The following is a 24,026-nucleotide window of genomic DNA, read 5'->3' on the forward strand; positions in this document are numbered from 1 at the left end:
TCAAAGGCCTTGCCTGGGAATTGCTTTCCGCTATTGACCGTCAGATGCTATTTGAGATACTGCTGTCATTGGCAATGGGAAGGGCCACAGAACACAAGTGCTAAGAATCAGTCAGATTTTGGGACTTCTCATTCTCTCTGCCACCTTGTCCCAAATAGTTAAAAATCAACACAAAGTCCAACCCATAAATACCAACCCATAACTGCCAGTGACTAGTACCCATTTTAGTGTTTTTTAAAAACAACAATATCAAGAGGCGCCTGGGTGGCTCAGTGGGTGGGGCGGTCAACTCTTGATTTTGACTCAGGTCATGATCTCAGGGTGGTGAGATCAAACCCTGTGTCGGGCTCCACACTTAGCAAGGGGGTCTTCCTGAGATTTTCTCTCTCTTGCTGGCCCCTCCCCTCCAATCCATGCATATTCTCTCTTTCTCTCTCTCTCAAATAAGTAAATAAACCTTTAAAAAATAATAATAATATCAACCCTTTCCAAAATCATTTTCTGGTAGTTGCCACTTTTCAGATGCCCATAAATATGCGTTTATTCTCTATTTCGGGTAAGGCACCACTGCTCATGGGAGTGAGCACTACTGCTCTCTAGTCCTGTATGTCATCACCAGAACCCCAGATAATATATAAAAAATTGTTTATCATGTCAGTATTTTGAGAGTTCACTGAGACCATCAAAGGGTAACATCCTGAGGGTGTAGCTCCAAGCAAATTCAGTAACTAAGTCAACATATGTAAAGTACAGAAGCTACCGCTTGACATAGAATGAACTTTACATAAAATGTTGTTTGAGATCTTGAAACTCTTTCGGGATGAAAAGAGACCACATGATGTATACACGGACGGTGCGTTAATGAGGGAGCAGTGGAGAGAGGGCGAGAGTAAGAGAAAGAACCCTCTCTGATCTTTCTTCCTATTCCAGGTACAGGAAAGACAATGTACATCCCTGTGTTATGACATGTTAATCACAACAAGCAACCCCATGAAGTAAGGATTATTATAGTCACTTGACCAGAGAGGAAACTGAAGATCAGAAACTTGGAATGACTTGGGCAAGATAAATCGGTAAGCTGCAAAGCTGTCTCAGGTCTGTCCCCACTGACCCATGCTTTTCTTAAGATTACATGCTACTTTTTTTTTTCTTTAGTTGGACAGATTCACAGGACAAAATATTTGGTATATGAATAAAAGCTTTAGCTGTTCATAAAAAAGGGCACCAAATCCATGCAAGCCGGCTGGCTGTTTGATGTCCCTGGAGGCAAGTACAACGTAGCCTTTGCGTAACCGTTGTTCGGTATTTCCCAACAAAGGTGAAAAATGGGATTCCTGTCCTCAGCGAACTTACAGGCCAGTCGAGAAACAGAAATGCCAGCAAATTCAACATGGTAACTGCTACCGTGGTCATACATTCAGAACAGAAGTGGATTATGGAAAAGAAATCCCTACCTGGAAGGTGGTTGGAGAAAGATCATGGAGGATATAATTGTGACACAGGATGTTGGCTTGAGGACAAACAGGAATTTGTCAGGTGGGGAGGACAGTCTGTGAAAGCCAGGGAGGTTGAGGAGAGCTCTGGAAATTCCAAGTAGTTCAGCTTTGATGGCTCATGAAATTTAAAGGTAAGAGTGGCAGAAAACAAGTCTCTGGGGGAAAGCAAGAGCCAGATCTTCCTTCCTTCCTTCCTTCCTTCCTTCCTTCTTCTTCTTTTATTTAATGATTTTATTTATTTATTTGAAACATGGGGCTCGATCCCAGGACCCTGAGATCATGACCTGAGCCGAAGGCGGCAGATGTTTAATGGACTGAGCCATCCAGGCACCCCCAGATCTTTCTAAAAGTATTTAAGTTGCATAGTTTTTAGAAGAAAAACAATTATGCTTCCATGGGATGTCACCAAATAACAGATGATATGAAAGCACCGAGGTCCAAAGTAATTAATATTTTAAGTATTCGTGCCTGCCCAAGGTCAGAGGGGACCTAAATGTCTGCCGATAGAGGACTTGTTACATACATCTCGTATACACATAAATGAAAAACCATGCAACTACTAAAAAAGAATGAGACAAATCTAGAGTGTCCTAGATCAGATTCTCTAGAAAGCCAAGATAACAATGTAGGGCAGTACAAGCCTGGGATGGCGAGGGGGAGGCTGGTGGGAAGTAAGCCCAGAGAAGGTTCGTGGCCATTGTGTTAGCATGCCGACCACATCAACAACTGGAAGAGACACGGTGTTTCGTTCCGCAGGGGCGTTACAAGCAGGAGCCGTCTCAGAGTGGTCTGTGAAGGAAAGGTAGAGGAGAAGTCCACGGCTTGGTTCCTCCTGTCCCTTGTTTCCAATTGGGAGAGTTTCTTGCTTCCCAGTTAGGTCCTGACCCTTGCTGGCACCTGGGTCGCTGGGACCTATGTCTTGTTCTATGGTGTTTTGTCCAGGTCCCAAAGTGGAGGGACTACTGGGCACAGGAGGAGCACTGTCCAAGAGAGAAAGAGGGAGCTGTTGAGGGAATTTTAAAAGACATGCGAAGATTTTTATCCCAATCCATATACTGCCGGTCTATAACATAGTCTGGAAACATAGACATTATTTTATCATATATGTTGAAAGTTATCTTTTTACAAAAGAAATTCCTTAAGCTTTCTTCTGTAGGCATCTTGTGCTTTGGTATGAAACAAGCTTCAGAATGTCTTAGAATTGAGTAGACAAGGTATATGGCACAGTATACACTGTATGCCAACACTGGGTTGAATAGAGAATGTAGGTGTGGTGGAGGGCACAGGCAGAATAGCAGAAGGAGATGGAAAGGTAGAGACTTTCAGGTATAAAATAAATAAGTCATGGGGATATAAGGTACAGCCTAGGGAATATAGTCAGTCATATTGTGATAGTGTTGGATGGGGACAGATGGTGGCTACACTCATCTTGGCGGGCATTTCACAATGTATACAAATGTTGAAAAACCAGATTGTACACCTGAAACTCATAGGATACTGTATGCCAACAAGGCTGTAATTAAAAATAGAAAAGTGTATGTATGTTTATTCCTGCATAGAATTCTTCTGGAAGAAGACCCAAGAAGCTACCAGCACTATTTGTCTTTGGGAGGAGGTCTTAGGTGGGAGGTCTTAGGGACTGAGAGGAAATTCACTTTTCACCATATCCCTTTTTATGCCTCTCTAAGGTTGTACCCTGTTAGACTACATTTATTAATGTGGAAACTTACATTATGCTGAGAAACCCATTTTTAATGTTAGCGTCAGGAGGACCCCATGACACAGGCAGCAAAGAATCACGCCAAGGGTAGAGACACACCAGAGGTTATTTACTCTCCGAGGCTTCAGAGGGACCGGACATCGAAACGGACATCGCCCCTGACTTTCTGTTAAGCTGGGCCTTTTAAGGGGTTTTCAGGGTGTAAGAGAGGTTGCAGCTGTACCCATGGGGGAAGGTTCGTCAGGAGGTGGGGCAGCTCTTAGCCAGGTAGAGAAAGAGGTGTCAGTTTCTTAGGAGGCTCTGTCCTGGGCTTGTCCAGGATGTGAGTTGTGGTCCCACTAGAGAAGAATACGCTTTGTAGTTGTGGTCTATTTTCTGAGAATGAGGGGCCCCATGACACGGAAAAGCAGAGTTAGAGCCACGTAGAGACACCTGTGGGTTTAGTCTGTAAGCCTGGCTGGGGAGGGGGCTTTTTCCCCCCTTTCAGTTAGGAAGATCCCATTGGCAGTTGTAAAGGGGATTTTTGAAGGAGATCATTTAACTCGACAAATATATAGGAGCATTAGGATAGCAGGGTGGAAATGGAAGGAAACATGGCAGACCTGCCCCTGCCTGACAGAGTTTGTACCGGAAGAGGACAAGTAGACAAGTGTAAGGCAGCACTGTGGGCTCTGGAACCCTAACCAAGGGAAGACAACGGATCCTCGCTCCGAGTACCCAATCTGAGGGCTGAAGAAGTGATCTCAAGGTAGAACCCCCACATGGCAGCGCTCAGTCTCTCATGTTTCCCCCCGTATTCCCTGTGCTGTGCTTTCCGTCCCTGTGACTTACTGATGCTGTAACCGGAAGTTCATACCTCTTACCCCCTTCACCTGTTTTGCCCATCCCCCAACTCCTCCTCTCTGGCAACCACCGGATTGTTCTCTGTATCGGTGAGTCTGTTTCTGCTTTTGCTGCGGTTGTGTATTTGTCCCTTTGTCTCATTCTGTTTTAGGTTCCACATAGAAGTGGAATCGTGGTATTTGTCTTACTCTGGCCAACTTACTTCATTCAGCATCTTGCTCTCCACTCATGTCGTTGCAAATGCAAGATCCCATTCTTTTTATGGCCACTTGTGTGAGTGTGTGTGTGTGTGAGAGAGAGAGTTATATAATCATAGTTACATATAATATATATATACATATATATAAAATAATGTATATATTAGATATATAAATTAGTTTCTCGTTTTTAAAGTGTTGATGTTGAGCTAGAACAGAGGTACATAAACTTTCTCCATAAGGGCAGATAATAAATATTTTAGGCTTTGCAGGCTGGACTGACTCTGTCCCAACTCCTGAGCTCTATTGAGAGAGCCCACAGCAGCCTTGCCAGTACGTACACGAGCCAGGCTGTGGTCCAATTAAACTATTGGAAGCCTTGTCAGTCTACTAGAGGTTCCAAGAAGACTCTGAATGTCATATAATTTTTATGTGTCATGAAACATTATTCCTCCTTGGATTTTCCCTGAAGCCTTTAGAAAGGCAAAACCTCTTGTCAGCTTGTAGGTTGTACCAAAATGGGCAGAGGCTGTCCTGTTTTGCCCGCAGGCTGTGGTAACCTCACCCCTAAGTTAGAATATTGCTCCCACGTTCAAATTCCAACTCTGGTCATGTAAAACATTGATAGGCCTCCAAACAGCAGGGCAGGTGCTGCTGGATCACGAAATCATTGTGGTTCTGGGCCTGCTGGCTGGATTTGCCTCTCATTTTGGTTCAGCTTTGGGTTTGCTCTCCCTCCCTCGGCACTCTGATCTTTGTGGCATCGTGTGCTGATTTGAAATGGAGTCCTGCGCTGCCACGAAGTTCACAAAAGAAGATTTAATGCCCCTGTGACTGCCGGTTAATTCATTTCCGGACATCAGAGGCGCTTTTATGAGCCCCACATCATATGCCATATGGAATCTCATTATGAGCTCCCTAGAGCTTCTGTTCGTGCCATCTGTCTGTGACTTCCTGTGTGGGTTCTCCGGCGGACGGGGACTCGCCTCTCAGAAATGCTTCTGTCGAGTAAGTTTTCAGAGCTCAATTCTGAACATCTGCCCCTGGAGTTAGACATATACATTCACGGCTTAAACATCGGAGGCACATTTATAATGATCGCTATTGTGAAGGCCCAGCTGAAAAGCAGAAGAATGTATTGTAGTCCGTCGCCGGGGTAACACCCGGACACCAGCACTGCCAACCCTGCAAAATCCTGCAGAAGCTCAGCTCAAAATTCTCCCATTTTGAGGACTCTGACTTGTTCGTCAGAACCTTGGCGTTCTGCCTGAACTAGGCCTCTGCTCTCAAACATACCCAGAATTTTCCACTCTAATGGTAAGAATTATATTTGTCATTGCATTGTTTTGTGTTTGTGTCCCCAGGACCGAATACAATACCTGACGCTAGGAGTTCAGTGAATTTTCGTTAACCTGAACTGAGAATTGACTCCTACCCTGTGAGCTTCTAGATCATCTCCTTCTGCAGTATCAATGACGGGACTTGCCCTCAGTGTGACACTGGTGATCAGTGGCAAAGAAAAGGAACTGTTTGTCTTCTGATACCTCCTTTGTTCTGCCTTGGGTGAGTTCTTTCACTGCCCTCACTGCTGGCCTCCCCCCCATCTGGCTGCCCCACATGTGGTGTCATGCCAGGCCAGGACTCTCCCCAGAGTCTCCAGAAATTTCCCAGAACTTGCCCTTGGTGGACCGACCATAGTAGTACTCCTTGGGGAATGGATGACCTCCCACTGAAGTTACTCCTCAGTGAGGATCCGAAGTCCTGGGGTGGGGGAACCAGCCAGACCACCTTGCCCCAAAAGGTTGAGGATTACCCTTTGAAGGGATCCTGGACTCCCTTTCCTCTCTCTTTTTAGTCCTTTGTGATCTGACCCTAATACTTCCCAGGCAAATGAGGATCTCAGGCCACCAAGCCTAAAGCAAATAGGCTTATTAAGCAACCTACCTGGAGACAGCCATAGACCCTACCAAACCAATGGTCTGCTTACAACCAGGCACAGCTACCAAGAAAGGAAAATTCCATATGTTCCCATACCTCCTCGCTCCCCTGATAGCTAGACCCCTCACACCCCTTGTGGCAGAGTCTTTTTCTTCTTTGTCTCTTGCCTACAGCTCCCTTGCTGTATATTCAATATATTTCTCTCTCCTTAAGAGAAATGAATTGATTGTTATGTTGTCTTGGTGGCTGATGATGAGTGTACATTAAGTTCGTACTTATTTTGTGAAGATGAATGAGATACTCAGAGTAAAGCATTTTCAGATCATCAGATGAATGCATAGAATACCCAGGATCACAAGGTGTGGATGGAGGAAAAGATCTTGAGAAGATCTGGGCTTAAATACCAGTGAGTATTTGGTACTCACCTAGTACCTCCTAGTGAGAAGATCTGGGCTTAAATACCAGCTCTTCATGAGCTCTAAAATATATTTAAAAAAAAAAAAATAGGGGCACGTGGTGGTTTAGTTGGTTAAGCCACTGCCTTCAGCTCTGGTTATGATCTCGGAGTCCTGGGATCAAGTCCCACATTGGGCTTCTAGCTCTGCAGGGAGTCTGCCTCTCCCTCTGACCTTCTCCCCTCTCGTGCTCTCTCTCTCTCTCAAATAAATAAATAAAATCTTTAAAAAAAAATAGAAGGATCATTTACCATTTTATATTTATTTTGGTCTCTGAAACAAAGAATAATCCTGCCTTCTCTCCCACCCTGTGACCTAGAAGTAACATAAGAATTGAACAAGATAGTATAAATGACTAAAATTTACAAATGAAAATTCACAAATGCAAATATAGGATTTCTTCATTCATATGCACATTTACAGTCCACTAAGGACAAAACACTGGGGAAGACATATGTGCAAACAAATTTTTAAAGGCAGACAAATGAGTGGCACCCAGGGACATAGTAGGAATGGTCCTCAACTTGAACGGGCTTAAGAATCAGGTGGAAGGCATGTTAAACCTGCAGATTCCTGTGCCCCACCAGAGACATACTGGTGTGAAAGATCTGGTCTTGGGTACAGGTTTCTGTGGATTTAACAAACTCCTCAGGAGATTCTGATGCAGGTGGTCCATAGACCTGGCTTTGAGAATACCAACTTAGGATTTAGCAGGGAAGATAGAAAAAAAAATCAATAACTAATTTCTTATTAATTTTAGATCTCCAAAATGGGCCTGCAATATTTTGTTGAAATGGTGTTTACGGGCTGTGAAGAAGTGAGAATCCAGTGAGATGATGAGATGGAGGATACAACAATGGTACAATGGGAGTCTTCTCCTCTTACTTTCCACATTTTCTGTGACTGTAACCCTAGGTTTCTCTTAGAAGTTGCCCTATTTGTTAGAATTCAGTTGAGTTCTATGTGTTAAGAAAAAAAAAAAAAAAGGCAATGGCTAACATGATGTAGGTATGTAGGTGTTTATTTTTCTCGCTTGAAAGCAAGGTATAGAGAGATAAGTGATCCAGGGCTAGGGCCAGGATGGTGGCTTTATAAAATCACTATGGATCTGCTAGGTGACTTTTTAGTTCCTCATTCTATCATCCATAGGATATGGGACCCTCAACCTCATGGTCCAAGATGGCAACTATAGCACTGGAAGTTATAGCATTTTTCCAGGCAGGGAGATAGAGATCAGAAGGGGCAAAAGGAGAACCAGCTGTCTTTTAAGAAGACTTCCTAAAACTTGTCATCCCTCTCTATGTATATATCATTGGCTAAAGCTGCAGAAATATATTGGTTATTCTCCAGGCAGCCATGATACAAATCAGTGTGTCCATTAGTAAAGAAGAGGGAAGAATGAACACATAATGAGGCCAGCAACCAGAAATCTCAGGCCCAAATGGGATCCTGGGGCTTGAAGTGTGTTTCACTGGGCCTGGGCCTCTGGCCACAGTGACTCCAGCTATTGCCGGATGTTGAAGCTCCCCAAGATCTGGTGGAGCTGAGAAAATCTGGTGGTGCTGGCGGGCAACCACTAGTAGACGATATTCACAGGATGTCAGACTCAGAGCTTCTGAGTTGGTGGCATGTAAGTGTCCTCTTTATTTCCCTGACCATACCTATATTGATAAGAGATAGGCTAATGTTTTAAGCAGGATTGACATCCCAGATTTATGACAAAGAGCCCAATGACTGCCTGGGTGGCTCAGTTGGTTAAGTGTCTGCCTTCACACAGGTCATGATCTCAAGGTTCTGGGATCAAATCTCACATCTGGCTCCCCCTCAGCAGGGCGTCTGCTTCTCCCTCTATCCCTTCCCCCTGCTCATGATCTCTCTTTATGTCTCAAATAAATAAATAAAATCTTTAAAATAAATAGCCCAATGACGTTTGATAACTTGACTGCTAAAGGCTTCTATTTTTATTTCTCTAAAATTAAGATACATTCTGATTTAGCTACCTTATAGTAGGGTTATTTTGCTCATCGAATGATATATGTGAAGTGCTTTTACACTCTAGGGTTAGATTCATGAATATATTATTTTGAAAAAAAAAATCCATCAAAGGTGGGTCAAGGATTAATGAAAGTAGTTTGAATTATTTAAATTGGGTTCATACACCTTAAATTTTAATTCGAAATTTCCTATTAGTAGGTGATATAAATAATTAAAACTTCTCATTTAATCCAAAGGAAATTCTTCTTACTGGGTTTTTAATAAAATATCCAAACTATGAATATCTCAGCTATTGCCTCCAGTTCTTCCTGATTAATGTAGCTCATTCGCAGAACAAATTCTCTCTCCCTTAGAACTGATCATTTTTTTTCTTGAAAGCCTTATCATATCTTCTTTGTATCCAACTCGGGTATCTTGTTTTTCTTCAATAAGACCCCTTTTTATGTGTACATTTTAGGTGTAGTCAGATAGGAATGGGCAAAACATACATAACCACATGATTGGTTTCATTTCACATGGACGGCAACAGACTAACGTCAGCCCTTGAACGCCACCCTGCCCTTCATTACTCTAGATGACCACTCACACCTTCTCTGCTCTCCTCAGACCTCCGATTGCCCTTTGCTCTGGGCTTGTTAACTGGACCTTGCTTTCTAGAATTTATGCATCTTGCTTAAGTGAAACTTTACAAGACTGCTCAGAAGCTATTTGAGCTAATACCCTCTTGTTATTTATCTTAGTAGAGCTCTGGTTGAACATGTACATAGTTCGAAACAGTGTCAGACAAATTGTAACTCAGGTTCAATGTGTTGCTGCTTTGTTCTTATAGATATCTCTGCTCCAGGGTTAGCAAGGTTCTGGGCTTGGACCACCACCTTTCTCCACCTTTCTCTACCTCCGTCACCCTTCCAGTCAGAAGGAGTCCCCATGGCCCCCGGAGTGGGACAGAGCTTCGGCTTCCTGTTTGAACCAGCATGGGATTTCACTGAGCTCTCTTCATGTTCAGAGATGTGATCTGTGATAAGTTCTTCGCTCCTCTAAGCCTCCTTTTTTATCATCTGTGTATGAGTACCCATCTGATAGCATTGTGAGGGTGAGCGATTCCATGTTGAAAGTCGGTATATGGAATGAAGGTTTAGTACTTAAAGGTTTAGTACCAGCTACCCATTCGTGAGTAACCACACACATCTTGTCACATAAACCAACCACCTTTTTATCATGCTTATAGAATCTCTAGACCAGGAGTTCAAAAAGGGCACAACAGATGACATGTGCCACAATGACGTTTTCTCTCCGCTACCATGATATTTAAGGTCTCAGCCGGAGTGACTGGAAGAGCTGATGGAGCTGGGTTTGGAGGATCGACTTCCAAGATGGCTTCTTAACCCATGCATCTGGTGCCTGGGTTGGGATGGCTGAAGAATGGGCCCAGCTAGGACTGTTGACTGGAGGGCTCACCTATGGCATTCCCATGTGGCTTGGGCTTCCTTGGAGCATGGCAACCTTAGGATAGTCGAACTTCTTAGTGGCAACTCAGAGCTCTTCATATCTAACTGTAGCAGCTTTAAATCATGGCCCCAAATTCTTGATAGTCCTTCCGTTAAGATCGCTGATGAAGTCTTTGAAGAAAAAAGATGCATGAATACTAGAAAATCTCCCAGAGTCTGCCATTTACTCCATGAATAGTAGAAGTAATAGAATAAGCTATCAGGATTTCTGGGGACGGGCAATGTGTGAATTTAGGATTTCAAGATGTTGGGACTGGGTCCCTAATTATCCTTGGCTCATAGTGATTCTTGAATAAGGTTGTTCTACCCCTCTCCTGCCTTCTCCTGTCATAGAGCTTCTTCCTCCCAGGGTAATTTCTGTTCCTCCTGTGGCCACCTTGGCCACTGGCAAGCCCCACTCTTGCTCTCGGACTTCCTGATCTGCAAGCCTTCTTAGCTACTGCTCTGACCCCTTCTCTGCCTTCAGCTCACACTGTCTGTTTTCTTCTGAGGCCACAATAATGGGAGACCAGGAAATACAGGGAAGCCAGAGAGGTCTGTGTGCAAAAGCAGAGAATGATGTGAATACAGGTGGCTCAACCTTTACTTTAGAATAAACAGGTTAGCACCAAGCAGAATAGACAGGTTAGCACCAAGTAAAATCACTCATTTGTTTCTTAAAACAAAAATATCTTTAAAAAAAAAAGATTTTATTTATTCGTGAGAGAGAGAGCATGAGCAGGGGAAGGGGCAATGGGAGGGGGGAGGGAGAAGCAGCTTGATCCCAGGGCCCCAAGATCATGACCTGAGCCAAAGCCAAAGCCACCCAGGCGCCCTAAAATAAAAATATCTTGAAGACACTGAAGACTTTAAAAGCAGGGTGCTATGATTTTGCATATACATACTCACATACATTTACACGTAATGGTTCTTTCAAGAAGAATGTCAATTATGCTCCTATTTTTCTTCTTTTGGGCGGACATCACTGGTTTACACTAATAGCTAGTCAGCTCTTAAAGGGCATTCCTGTTGTGGTGTATTAGAAGACTCAATACCTTCAAAGAGTTAGGTCTTTCCCTCTCTGCCTACTGTACTTAGCGTGGGTAGAGAATAATGGGAAGGTGGACGAGGTCACAGGCAGGCGACACTGCTGCCTTCTGGTCACCTTGGCACTCCTGGCTCTGCCTGGCTCGTTTGCAGGCGACTTATTGTTGTTTACCCAGAAGAATCAGAAGACTGAGTGGTCGAGTCTGGATGAGCCACTGCATCTGACGATGACCCCAGGAGATAACTTGGTGGTAGGGGACCTAGAATCCACTGATAACTTTTCCCCTCAGCTTTGTTTTTTTGTATTCTCTTGTCTTTGCGTCTCAGCTGGTGAAGCGCTTGCACTTGGAGCCTTCTCTTTTTATGTGTGATTTGTATGATAGGTATAACTGAGCTTCCTAAAATCTGCTCCACTCCTGTGGGCTTAGGGACATCGTCTCTCTGAGGTTACGTCTAGGAGCTTCCTCCACATACATTTTTTTATGTTAGCAGTTGTTTTGGAATTCCTCTGGAAACCACACACTGAGTCAGAACAAAACCTTTTTAGAACATCTCCCTAAATCGAATATGGTAGGAGAGCGGATCCATCGAGGGGCATGCCTGATGAGAAAGGTCTGAAGGCTATTTGCTAAAGATGGGGATTTGTTCTGCTCAGTGGACCATGCAGGCTGAGGACAAAACCTAACATGTTTGGGGATTTTTCGATGCCGTGACATTGGAGTGGAAGTAGAGGATTGGGAGCAGTGAAAATAGAGAAGAGATCCAGCTGGGAGTACACAGAAGGAAGAATCTGGAGCGGGAACAGAGCATGGAGAAGTGTGGTTGAGTTTTGCTGCCAAGCGTGATGTAACCTTCCTAGACTCCCCATAACATCTAGAAAATTGATATTATAGTTAGATCTTTTCCCCCAAGTAACCTTTCTATTTTAGATCAGTTTTAGATTTACAGACAAGATGTGAAATCAATACAGAATGTTGGCATATACCTACCTACCCCATACCCAGTTTCCCTGTTACCTTACATTAGTATAGTGTCTTTGTCATAATGAATGCACCGACATCGGTATATTATTATTATTAACTAAAGTCCATGATTTATTTAGACTTCCTTCCTTGGTTATTCGCCTGATATCCTTAACAAAAAAAAAAATTTTTTTTTTTTTTTTCCTCTTCCAGGATCCCATCCTCTCTGGGACGCCGCATTACTTTTAGCTGTCCTATCTCCTTAGGCTCCTCTTGGCTGTGACAGTTTCTCAGACTTGCCTTGTTTCTGGTGCCCTTGAGAGTGTAGACGTGTACTGGTCAAGCGTTTTATAAAATGTCCTTCCGTTGGGATTTGTCTGATGTTTTCCATGATTAGATTGGGATTACGGGTTTTTGAAAGGAAGGCTACGAAAGTAACGTGATATTCTCATCATAGCGTTACGAAGGAACATAGGACCAAAGTGGCTGACTGTTGTTGAAGTTGACCTTGATTACCTGTTGGTCAGGTCTCCCCACTGTAAAGTTATTTTCCGAGACAAAGTCACTGTGCGCAGCCCACACTTAAGGAATGGGAAGTTAGGCTCCACCTCCTCAAGGGCAGACTATTTATATAAATTATTTTGAATTCTGCACAGGAGACTTATTTCTTTTCCTCATTTTTCTATTTATTCAATCATTTATTTACATCAATATGAACTTACGAATATACCTTTTATATTTGGCTTATAATGCAATATTACTTTATTGATTTTGTTTCCCAGATTGTTCCAGCTTTGACCTTAGGGAGCTCTTTCTGTTGACTCCTCTGTCCACCTGATACATCCCTTAATTGTTTGTGTGTGTGTGTGTGAGCACTTTCTTACTTCCTGGAACTATTCATGTTCTCCAGGCTCTTCTTATCTATTTTCTGCCCAACCCTAGAACCAGCAATTTTTCCAAGGAGCCATGGTTTATTTATTGGAAAACGGTATTAGAAGCCAAGTTCTGGCTTCTAGATGTGCTTGTTGCTTCTGGGGGTCATTGTTTCTAGGCCTTTTCAGCCGACAAAACAAGGAGGATAGATGTGTACCTTATCCTGTCCATACACACATCCATAAATATTTCTATATTAACCATCCATGTATTTGGCTAAACATCCATTCTCCTGAGGTCTCCAGCCCTAATCTATTATCGCTTGGGTGATTCTGGTCTCCTCCCCTTGCTCACCTGTAAACTCCCACTCTAACACCAAGAAACTAGCGGTTACTGAATTTCTCCATTTCGGTATACATGGGTAGTGGTATCAGAATTGTTAACCTGTACCTTTGTGGGAAACAACTTTTTCAACTAGAGTGCAGTTTCTTCTACTGTGGGCCGCAGCTATGGGAATATGTTCATGTCCCAAACCAGAGGTGAACCCACTTCTTCTTCTTTTTTTTTTTTTTAAGATTTTATTTATTTATTTGACAGACAGAGATCACAAGGAGGCAGACAGGCAGGCAGAGAGAAAGGAAAAAGCAGGCTCCCCGCAGAGCAGACAGCCTGATGTGGGGCTCGATCCCAGGACCCCTGGATCATGACCGGAGCCAAAGGCAGAGGTTTTAACCCACTGAGCCACCCAGGCGCCTCGAACCCATTTCTTCTTATAGTCGTTTCATTCAGCATTGATTTAAAAACATTTTATTGAATACCTACTATGTGCTAAGTGCTAAGAAGACAATGAAGAATAAGACAGGGTTTCTGGCTTTATAGAACATATACTTTAATTAGTAAGTTGGAGGGAAGGTAGGTTAGAGTATTTGTTTTTTTCACCTAATTAAAATATATTCAACATCTCTCACTGAAGCTTGATGACTTCTTTTCTGCTTAGGATTATGATGGAAGTTAAGAAATGTTTTATAGAGATAATTATAGATGAACTCAAGATTGGGCACTTGGGATTTAAAAAGCACCGAGTGGGATGCTTCTGCCACTTGAGGTCCAGGCCTGCCAGCCAAGCCTGTGGCCTCTGCCTTCAGCCCTGCCTCCCCGGCTGGGCTCTGTCCTCCCAGCTGGTGTAACCCTGGGGCTCACTGGTCCAGAACTCAGTGCGTTACTGGGAAGAATCCCAGGCAGGACTGGGGCTTTCTGTGTCACCGATCGATGCCCCCACAGAAAGGGAAAATATTCCCTTCAACCGCACTCTGCTCTTACCTACTGGGGTATCTTCTGTGCTGTTTTGTCCAACACGGCTTGAAGGGGTACCCAGCAAGTCGAATAATGGAAAGAACACCCAGTAGGCTTCCAGGGAAACGGAACCCTGTGCCAGGGTTCAGCTGGGGACTATTCACTGAGGCTGGTTTTCCAGTTCGGCCTCTGTAGACCCCCCCCCCCCCCCCCAGCCTCACCCCCCTTAGCCAGTCCTGCCTCCTGGAGACCTGATGGGCCCTTGGGTGGAAAGGCAAACAAGCTTACCACAAAAGGAGATGTTTTAACATTTCTTAACAGAGGACATTTCCATTGCTTGGAGCAAGAAAGTCTCTTTCTTTTTTAAGAGTTTTTTTTGTTTTCTTTTAATGGATACAGACTTCAGGGGCTGCCGGCTCCACAGGCTCCAGTTTTAGTGAACTCTGCAGTCACTGGTCCTTGCTGGGATTTGTCGAAACTCCCCTGAAGATCCCCCTAGAGGGTTCTGGCCAATGAGTATTTCCTGCGTTTGATGCTTTGTTGAACATTTACTTAGTGTGAGCGGTGAAGTCAGCAGGCAATATCTCTGGGAATCAGACAGTGCACCCCTCGGGATGCTGCCTCTCTCGAGGGGTCACACAACATCTGTGAGACTGGTTTGATTTGAAGCTGCTGGCTCAGACAGAGAGGGGGTTCCAGCATAGAGCCGTGGAGACGAAGAATGTGGATTAGGAAGTCCAGCTGGCAGCCCTGCGACCCTGGGAGAGTAACTTGACCTCTCTGTGCCTCTGTTTCCTGGCCTGGAAAGTAGGGATAATAAGAGCACCCTGTCAGGGGGTCTGGGGAAGGATTTAACAAATGTAGCCATGTGAAGCACTTAGAACACACTTCTTACCTGTCTGGTACTTAGTAAGTCCTCAAAAAGTGTTTGCGGTTATTATTATGGTCTTTTTTTATGTGCTTTACATTCATTACAGAAGTCATGGTGGCACAAACTGTCAATTCACAGATGGGTCGAGAGAGACTCAGAGAGGTTAGAGAGCTTGCCCAAGGACACAGGAAGTGGCAGAGGTCGCGGGCGTGTCTAGAATCCACGGCTCTCATGTGGCAGGTATCCATGTAGCAGGGAAACGAGAACTCTTCCATGCTAGCAGGGTGACCTGGTGGCTCAGTCAGCTAAGTGTCTGATTTCTGCTCAGGTCACGATTTCAGGGTCCTAGCACCCCCCCCCTCCATGGAGCCCCCTGTGCACTGGGCTCCCTGCTTCACAGGACTGTGCTTGTCCCTCTGCCCCTCCCCCGGTAGTGCTCTCTCTTTGTGTCTTAAATAAACAAATGAAATCTTAAGATAAAGAAGGTTCTCACACAACTTCGAACAATTTTAAGACACCACTGGTTTTATGAAGCATTCAGGATTGGAATGGTTTCAATGTGAAAAATGAGTCTATACTTACAGTTGATAAAATTAGTAAAACAGGATAATACTATAAAGCTTTTTCTGAGTACATTCTGTGAGTCAGGCATAGACATCCGTTCTGTATTTCAATGTACTTAATCACCATAACAAAATTACGAGAAAACTACTATTGTCTTTATTTTCTAGATGAGGAAATTAAGTCAAATAGAAGTTAAATACCTTGCTTACATCCCACAGCCAGAAGCAGGTTCAGAATTTGATCCCAAACGATCTGATCCCAAAACTCATCCTCTTAACCACCATAACCATGGTCTGAGAAACTCAAGCAGGAGAGATACAGAGTGCCTTGTAGGTGGAAAGAACGATGTCCACAATCAGAGAGTGCATGATGAGCTAGGAATAAAAGTTTCAACTTGACTAAAGGGGTAATAGGACAAAATGATAGAAGGATGGGATCCAGATGTCAAGCCAAGGAATCTAGGTAGATCTAAGGTAAGGCTAGTAGACTTCAGTTTATAGATATGTGCATGGGTAGGTACATATATGTGTTGACATATATTGTTACACAGCACAATAACACAGTTTTTTGTATTGTTACACAGTAACAATACATTGACATGTATTGTTATATATAGGTAACACACATATATATGTTATATATATGTTAATATATGTTATATATAGGTAACACATATGTGTATCTGTACATGCACATGTCTTCTATATATGTGTACACATATATACTTTATGTGTGATATGTGTATATTTTATATGCTATATATTCTATGTGAATTATAAATATTATATATGTGTGTATTACATGCTTATCCATATATTATATATATATATTAGTGATTATATATATAAAGCCCTCTAACTACAGCATATTCTTCCCAGAAATGTGGTGTATTTCTCAGAGAGCCAGGAAAGAAAAACTCTTCGAGAATTTATATTAATGCATTTAATTCAAGAAAGATGTTTGTTTGATGTTAAACAGTATATTATTTTGAGCTTTACTCTTGAGGGAGAAGGGGCAATCAATTTTAAATTTCTGTTATATTTTCAATCATTTTTGTGTGGAGGTATTATCAGCAAGGTTTTTTATTATCTTCCTTTTTATTTTTTTGTCTTTTCCAAACCCAACATGTATTAGTTTTGCAATCAGAAGAGCGATGCTAGGCAGAAAAAAACAAGCTTTATTTAGGCACTTAAACATTCTGCCTTATTTGCAGTACTTTAATAAGGATCTTCAATTACATCATAGTAAGTGCCTCACATCTATCGACACAGCATCTTTCTTCCGGAGTGTCAACATCATCAATTTAGACCTCGTAAGAATCCTTGGAGATGGTATTTTTGCTTCGCACCAAGAGCTACAGAGAACAGAAGATGGAAAGGCTGGCAGATTTTTATCCTATTTGAAAGACTAAAAAATGTGGCTCTGGGATCAGCAATGATTCATCCAGGGCTAAGCAGAGAATACAAGAGTTGGCACGAGTCCCGAGAAGCCCCATGTTCTCCCTGAATAAGCAGATGTCTAGACACGGTGTCCAGAATGTCCATATCACTGTAAAGTGATGACTCACAGACAGCCAGTCCACCAATACTGACACATTTGCACGACAACGTGTGACCTTTCACAGGGAAATAGTTGGAACTAAAATGCGGGTGGAAAGAATAGCTCAAAAATATTTTTCTGGCTTCTACTAAACGATGACATTCATTTTTTTGAAAACTCGCTAATTTATTTGTGGTTAGAGCAGTGCAATCAAAGATCTCCCTTGTCTCTAGGTTAGAATATATTAATAAATCAGTATCTCTAACAGAGATATACTGCATTAAAATTTTAGAAGTTTCCTATGATCTTAGCATTTAAAAAATAGATACAAGCTTGATTTCCATCTATGACATAGCTGGGAAACTAAGAATAATTGACTTGAATTTTTAACTACAGTATACTTCACTTGATGGTAATTATATTTATTGTTACTCTCTAAGTCCCCAGGAAATCTTTCTTTTACTGAGTTTAAATAGCTTATATTAGAATTTATCATGTAAAACTAGAGTAAAAAACTTAGAATAATTTTCACATTGTCTTTAACATGAGAAGATAATATTCAAACACAGATCCATCTGATTCTGAACAGATCTCCAATAATACATTATTTAAAGTTATTTTTCTTATTTTGTGAAACTTCAAGTGAGTCGCTGAATTTCTAGAAGATGAAACATATAATATCATACCATATATAGTTTTTGGTAGGCATTTAATTTTGCGTGTTTTTGGACACCTAAAGAAATGCTTATCAATAACACTGAAAAGTGCCCACAATAGTCACTGTGGAGATTTTCCAAGTACAATTTTGAAGCCTGTGTGTGTTTCTGATTTAAGTAGAGTACATTCAGTGGCTTAGCATGTCCCCTTCATTATTGATTGGATTCTGTCAGTGTGACCTTGTTCCCTGGAGCCTCTCACCAATAATTGATACTAGAAAGGGGTGGGATTGATGTAGGGTACGTGGGTAATCCTATCCTACCATTTTTATGTAGTCATAGACGTTGGAACCTGGACCTACTACACAACCAGAAGTATCAAAGGTCCCCTAGGTAATATTCTGAATACTGCATTTTAAGAATGGGCATTCTTAGAATGAAAAATTGGAGAAGAGAGTGTTGGCACCAGGCAGGCACTATGAGCATACTGAGCCTACCTACCCTGGAGCAACTTTCGCAAATCCATGGACAAAACTAACGCACGTGGCACAACAACGAATCAGGCCAGCTGTAAGCATCTCCATGCTGAATAACGATCCTAATTATGCATGGTCACAAGGTGGGCTAAACACAACAATTTGCATATTCCCTTTTCATTAACTGACCCAGATGTCCTCTTTTGCATTCCAGCATTGAATGGGTGATTGGATGAATTCCATATTGTACTGGAACCGTCTGTTCTTTGCCTCCACATTCCACACACTGAGGGTCTCTTATGACTATAGTTTCTTAGATTGTAACTGAAAACTGGTGACTCAAAAGAGTTTTGAGCATCTCAAATATGGATGCAGCCTATAGAAAATATCTCTGAGCTGGACTAGAACCTTTAATATGAGGTATTCCCCAAGATATAAAGCTTATTTCCTGGTGAAATAAAATGGTGCTCAAGATTTTAGTGTTGAAAGGGAGACAGGGCAAAGACAGTTTGTCTTGGAAGCTAGAGACATTATGACTGTAAGAGGTCATTCAAGTAATCTTATGACCAAGCCACACCATGGTTTCAGAAGTATGTTCAACACAGAAGAATCCTACCTCAAGATTAAGCAGAAACTTGTGGCAAAAGTTAACTTTGGTTGCAGAGTACCCAATGTGTTCTAAATTTAATCTTAATCTGTTCAAGTAATCTTGACCATTATAACCAACACTGCCCACTTCTCTTGGACCTTGCTGTGCTAGAGTTGTGGAAGGATATTCTTCCTTTATGTGGTTAACTTTGTCTTCTCCAGTTTCACATCTCAACCTTTCACCCTTTTCTTCCCAGATGTTATCTCTTCTAAAGCACATTGTTGGCTTCCATTTTCCCTTAGTTTGTTTTCTTCTATTTCAAACACTAGGAATTGCTCATTGGGTATGTATACTAAATGTTCTGATTCCATGACCATTACAACAAACAGAGTCTGATGTCAGGTTAAGAAAATGGAAGCTGCTCTTATGTCCTTTCAGAAGGAGCATCTCTCACCAGGATGAAGAGCAGCACCAGATATCATTAGAGGATATTCTTACTGTGACACATTTGAATCCTACTATAGTCCCCTTTCTCACAGGGCACTCCTTTACTGGATGGACTGCTTCATCATAAGTTGCAGGTAAGTATTCAAAGTATGGATGTAGTCACTGCTTCTTGGGTCATGAGTCATATATCTTCCTCAATTCCTGGAGACAGATTTACCTCCAACATAGCATCCGAGAAGGCCAAATGTTGTCATTTGTCTTGACTGTACTACCTTGAAATGTCATTCAGTAATTCATGCATTTATTCATTCGACAAGTATTTACTGAACATTTTCATGTGCCAGTCACTAAGCCAGCCATTGCCATACAGTGATGGGCAAAAAACTACATCATCTTTGTCCTCAAAGTGCTTTCTCTCTACTCTTTTTGGGTTGGTCATTAATCAAATCATCATAGAAATAAGTGGAAAACTCTAAATTGTGGTTAAGTGCTAGGAGGCTGGGGAAGGCTTTACTGAGAAGTAATGATTGAGATGAAATCTGAAGAAATAATGAAGTTTGACTAGAAGAGAGAGGTCAAGAATTTCCCAACTATTGGCAATTGCATGTTCAAAGTTCCTACAAAAAGAGCAATCAAGGTGTCACCTGAATGAATTTGATGGCTGGAAGGTCTTGGCTGAAGAGATGAGCTGGGGCCAAATCCATGCAAGGTCTTATAGACAGGCTAAGGATTTGGTATTTACCTTCAAGGCAACAGAAAGCTACTGAAGTGGTATGACAGAGGGGAAAAGTGGTAAAGTGATCAGATTTGTGTTTTCAAAGATCACTCCAGTGTAGTGTAGAGGAGAGGTAGTTGAGGACTAAGATGTAAGGATGTAACCAGTCGTCTCAGACCACTGGAGTAATCCAAGTGAGACATGAAGGAAGCCAATCTATGAGGTTGAAAATGGAGAGAAGAGTGTGGGTGCCAAGTATTTTTAGGACTCAGTGGTGGTTTGAATATGGGAAATGAGCAAATAGAGGTTCTAAGAATGAACAAAGACTATTTGGAGGGATCAAAGTTATTACCATGAATATTTTGAATTCATCTTTTCAGTTGACTTCAATATTATAATTTTTAAATAGACTGCTCTTGTCTTGAAAAATTGAGGAACTAGGGTTTGCTAGGGAGAATTCAGTCTATAGTCAAGCATAGCTGTTGATCATCATGTTGAGGACATCAGAGATGATGGTTCACTGGGAAGACCAAACACAAGTTAAATGATAAGCATTTCCTACAGAAATTGGTGGATGGCAACATGTTGACTACCATTATCTACCCTCACTTGAGAAACTGGTAAATTTCCTCTGGTCCCAGTGGCCATGAGTTCTTCTCTGTTGTGGATGGCTGCTTTGGTGATTATAGGTTCCTTCTGAACTCTGACAAAGGACTCTTATAAAACCATTTCATCAGTGTTTGAGACTTCCTCCAGTCATTTTCATTTGTAGATTATCTATCCGGGCAGTTCATTGGTCACATTCCTTGGGAAATGCACCAGCTCGTGTAGTTTCATTTGTTTTCTGAGGAAAGGTAACCTTGGAGAAAGCATTTTATTAACAAACATTGCCTTTATTGTGGCCATTTTATCACCTCAGCCCCAGTCCTAGGGTTGTTAAAACAGAACTCTATCTTGTGTTTACTCTTCCTGGGACCTGTACTGCTAATAGTTCACTTGGGAATAAGACAGATTTGCCTGGGAGCTTTATCAAACCCAGACCCGAGAAGACAAAATGATCAGATTGATTCTTCCATACTCCCCCTTCTTTCAGTCACATTCAATAACTTAGAGAACTCAGATTCTCTGGGAATACACTGTACCCCACTGGAAAGCACTAGGGCTATGGATCTTTTGCTACTTTTTAATATTAATTGACTACTATAAGAAGCAGCTGTGTTCATATTATCACTTACTGAACATTTGCTGTATACCAGATACTGTGCTATGTGGTTTATATGCCTTGAACAATGTTTATGGAGGTATAACATGCAGTAGGGTACATAAATTTTTATTGTACAGTGTAAGTCCCAATGAATTTTTATATATGTATGCACTTGCATAAGCACCACCCAGATCATGATATATTTCCAACACTCAGACTCCCTCATTCCCATTTCCCAGACAGTACCTTTACCTCCTCATGAAAGGCATGATTCCAATAGAGATTGGACTTGAACTTCCATAAACGGAACATTTGCTCCCAAGATGGATCATTCACAAAGCTGGTGAATTGATGTGGACTGTCAGCTGGGCTGAGGGATGGATGCCTTGGTTTGTATACAAATGGGCTTCTCCATATGTAAGGACTTTCCTCAGAGTATGATAGCCGAGTTCCAAGGGTGAATGTCCCAAGAGAGGGGGGAGGGACATAAACCTGGGACACAGGTTTATGGGATCATGGCAAGGTTCTGAGGGAGCATATCAGCTGGAAAATATTATCACAGACATTTCTGGAAAATACAATCTGCCACACTTTCTCTTTCACGTTGCTAATGGTATCTTATAGTTAATAAAAGTTCTTGATTTTCTTACACTGTACACAAAAATAAATTCAAAATACATTAAAGATCTGAATGTGATACCTGAAATCATAAGAATTTTAGAAGAGAGCACAAACTAACTTCTCTGACATTGGCTGTAACAACATTTTTCTAGCGATGTCTATCGAGGCAAGGGAGATAAAAGCAAATGTAAACTATTGGGACCCATCAAAAGAAAAAAACTTCTGCACAGGGAAGGAAGTGATCAACAAAACTAGAAGGCAACATACTGAATGGGAGAAGATATTTGCAAATGGCTTATCCAATAAAGGATTAGTATCCAAAATATATAAAGAACGAATCTAACTCAACACTCCAAAACTGAATAATCCAGTTGAAAAATGGAAAGACATGAACAGAACTTTCTCCAAAGAAGATGGCCAACCGACATATGAAAAGATGATCAACATGACTCATTATCAGGGAAATGCAAACCAAAACCACAATAGGATACCACCTTACACTTGTCAGAATGGTTAACATCAACAAGACAAGAAACCAGCGTTGGCGAGGTTGTGGAGAAGAAAGAACTCTCTTGCACTGTTGGTAGCAATGCAAACTGGTGCAGCCACTGTGGAAAGCAGTATGGAATTTTCTCAGAAAGTTAAAAATAGAACCAGTCTGTGATTTAGTATCACATTACTGGGGATTTATTCCTAAAATACAGAACACAAATTTAAAAGGATACCTGCACCTCTGTGTTAATAGCAGCATTATTTAAAATAGCCAAATTAGGGAAGCAGCCCAAGTGTCCACTGACTGATGAATGGATAAGAAGCTATCTGCATGTAGTATAGATATACAAAGGAATATTATTCAGTCATAAAAAAAGAATGAAATCTTGCCATTTGCAACAACGTGGGTGGAGGAAGAAAGTATAATGCTAAGCGAAATAAATCCATCAGAGAAAGATCAATTCCATATGGTTTTACTTACAGGTGGAGTTTAAGAAGCAAAACAAATGAGCAAAGAAAAAAGAGAGAGAGAAAGAAAAGGACAAACCAAGGAACATACTCAACTATAAAGAAATTGGTGGTTACCAGAGGGAGATGGATGGGGGATGGGTGAAACAGGTGCTGGAAATTAAAGATTACACTTCCCATGATGTGCACTGAGTAATGTGTAGAATTGTTGAACCACTGTATTGTACCCCCAAAACTAATATAACACTCTATGCTAGCTATCTGGAATCAAAATTTAAAAAACTAAAAAAAAAAGTTATTGATTTTAATGAAGTTCAATTATCAACCTTTTCTTTTGTGGCCAATTCCTTGTATGTGCTATCTAAGAAAGCATTGCCTAATTTAACCTACGGAGCCACCCAGACACCCCAAGCATTGCCTACTTTAAAGTTACAGTCTTGGGGGCCTTGGGTGGCTCAGTCGTTAAACATCTGTTTTCAGCTCAGGTCATGATCACAGGATCCTGGGATAGAGCCCCACACTGGGCTCCCTGCTCGGCAGAAAGCCTGCATCTCCATCTCCCATTCCCCTTGCCTGTGTTCTCTCTCTTTGTGTCTCTCTGCTAAATAAATAAGTAAAATCTTTAAAAATAAATAAAGTTACATTCTTGTACTTTATCCTCATTACTATCGTCTGAGGTAGGTGCTCATGATATTAGGGACCTCATTTTTTATAGAAGAGAAATTGAAGCATAGAGGAGTTAACCACTTGCTCAAGATCTGACTCCCAAGTTCACATTTTTGTCTTTCACTCTGACCCTCTTGGCACCTTGACACTTAGCATGAGCCCTTATTCCCGATGCACCTGTTCCGATCAGGCCCAATATCCGGGGGACCATCTGAGAGCTGATTCTTCCTCTGGAAGCCTGTTTTCTTTCCACACTTCCGGAACAAATAGTCCATGGAAAACCATTCTCTCAAGTTCCTAGATGATCTTTTAAGAAGTCAGAAAGGAGAAGGCAGCTCCTTAAGTACATCTGACTGAAATTTGGTACAAACTCAAGGGTTTGTGTTGTATTTTTCCTGCTGCTGTTGTTTGG

At 41.8% G+C, this 24,026-nt stretch overlaps 1 long non-coding RNA gene across 2 annotated transcripts; it reads left to right on the forward strand.

Moving 5' to 3' along the window:
- The first annotated feature begins 4,922 nt into the window (after positions 1-4,922).
- On the forward strand, positions 4,923-23,513 carry LOC131819270 (uncharacterized). Of its 2 annotated transcripts, XR_009349116.1 has the most exons (5): positions 4,923-5,264; positions 5,621-5,819; positions 7,410-7,508; positions 19,440-19,582; positions 22,964-23,513. It is a non-coding gene; the product is annotated as an uncharacterized LOC131819270 (long non-coding RNA). The 2 variants fall into 2 exon arrangements; XR_009349117.1 differs by lacking the exons at positions 19,440-19,582; positions 22,964-23,513 and adding an exon at positions 12,354-12,439.
- Positions 23,514-24,026: the final 513 nt, after the last annotated feature.

The sequence above is a fragment of the Mustela lutreola genome, chromosome 1, assembly GCF_030435805.1.
Source record: "Mustela lutreola isolate mMusLut2 chromosome 1, mMusLut2.pri, whole genome shotgun sequence".
NCBI classification, from domain to species: domain Eukaryota; kingdom Metazoa; phylum Chordata; class Mammalia; order Carnivora; family Mustelidae; genus Mustela; species Mustela lutreola.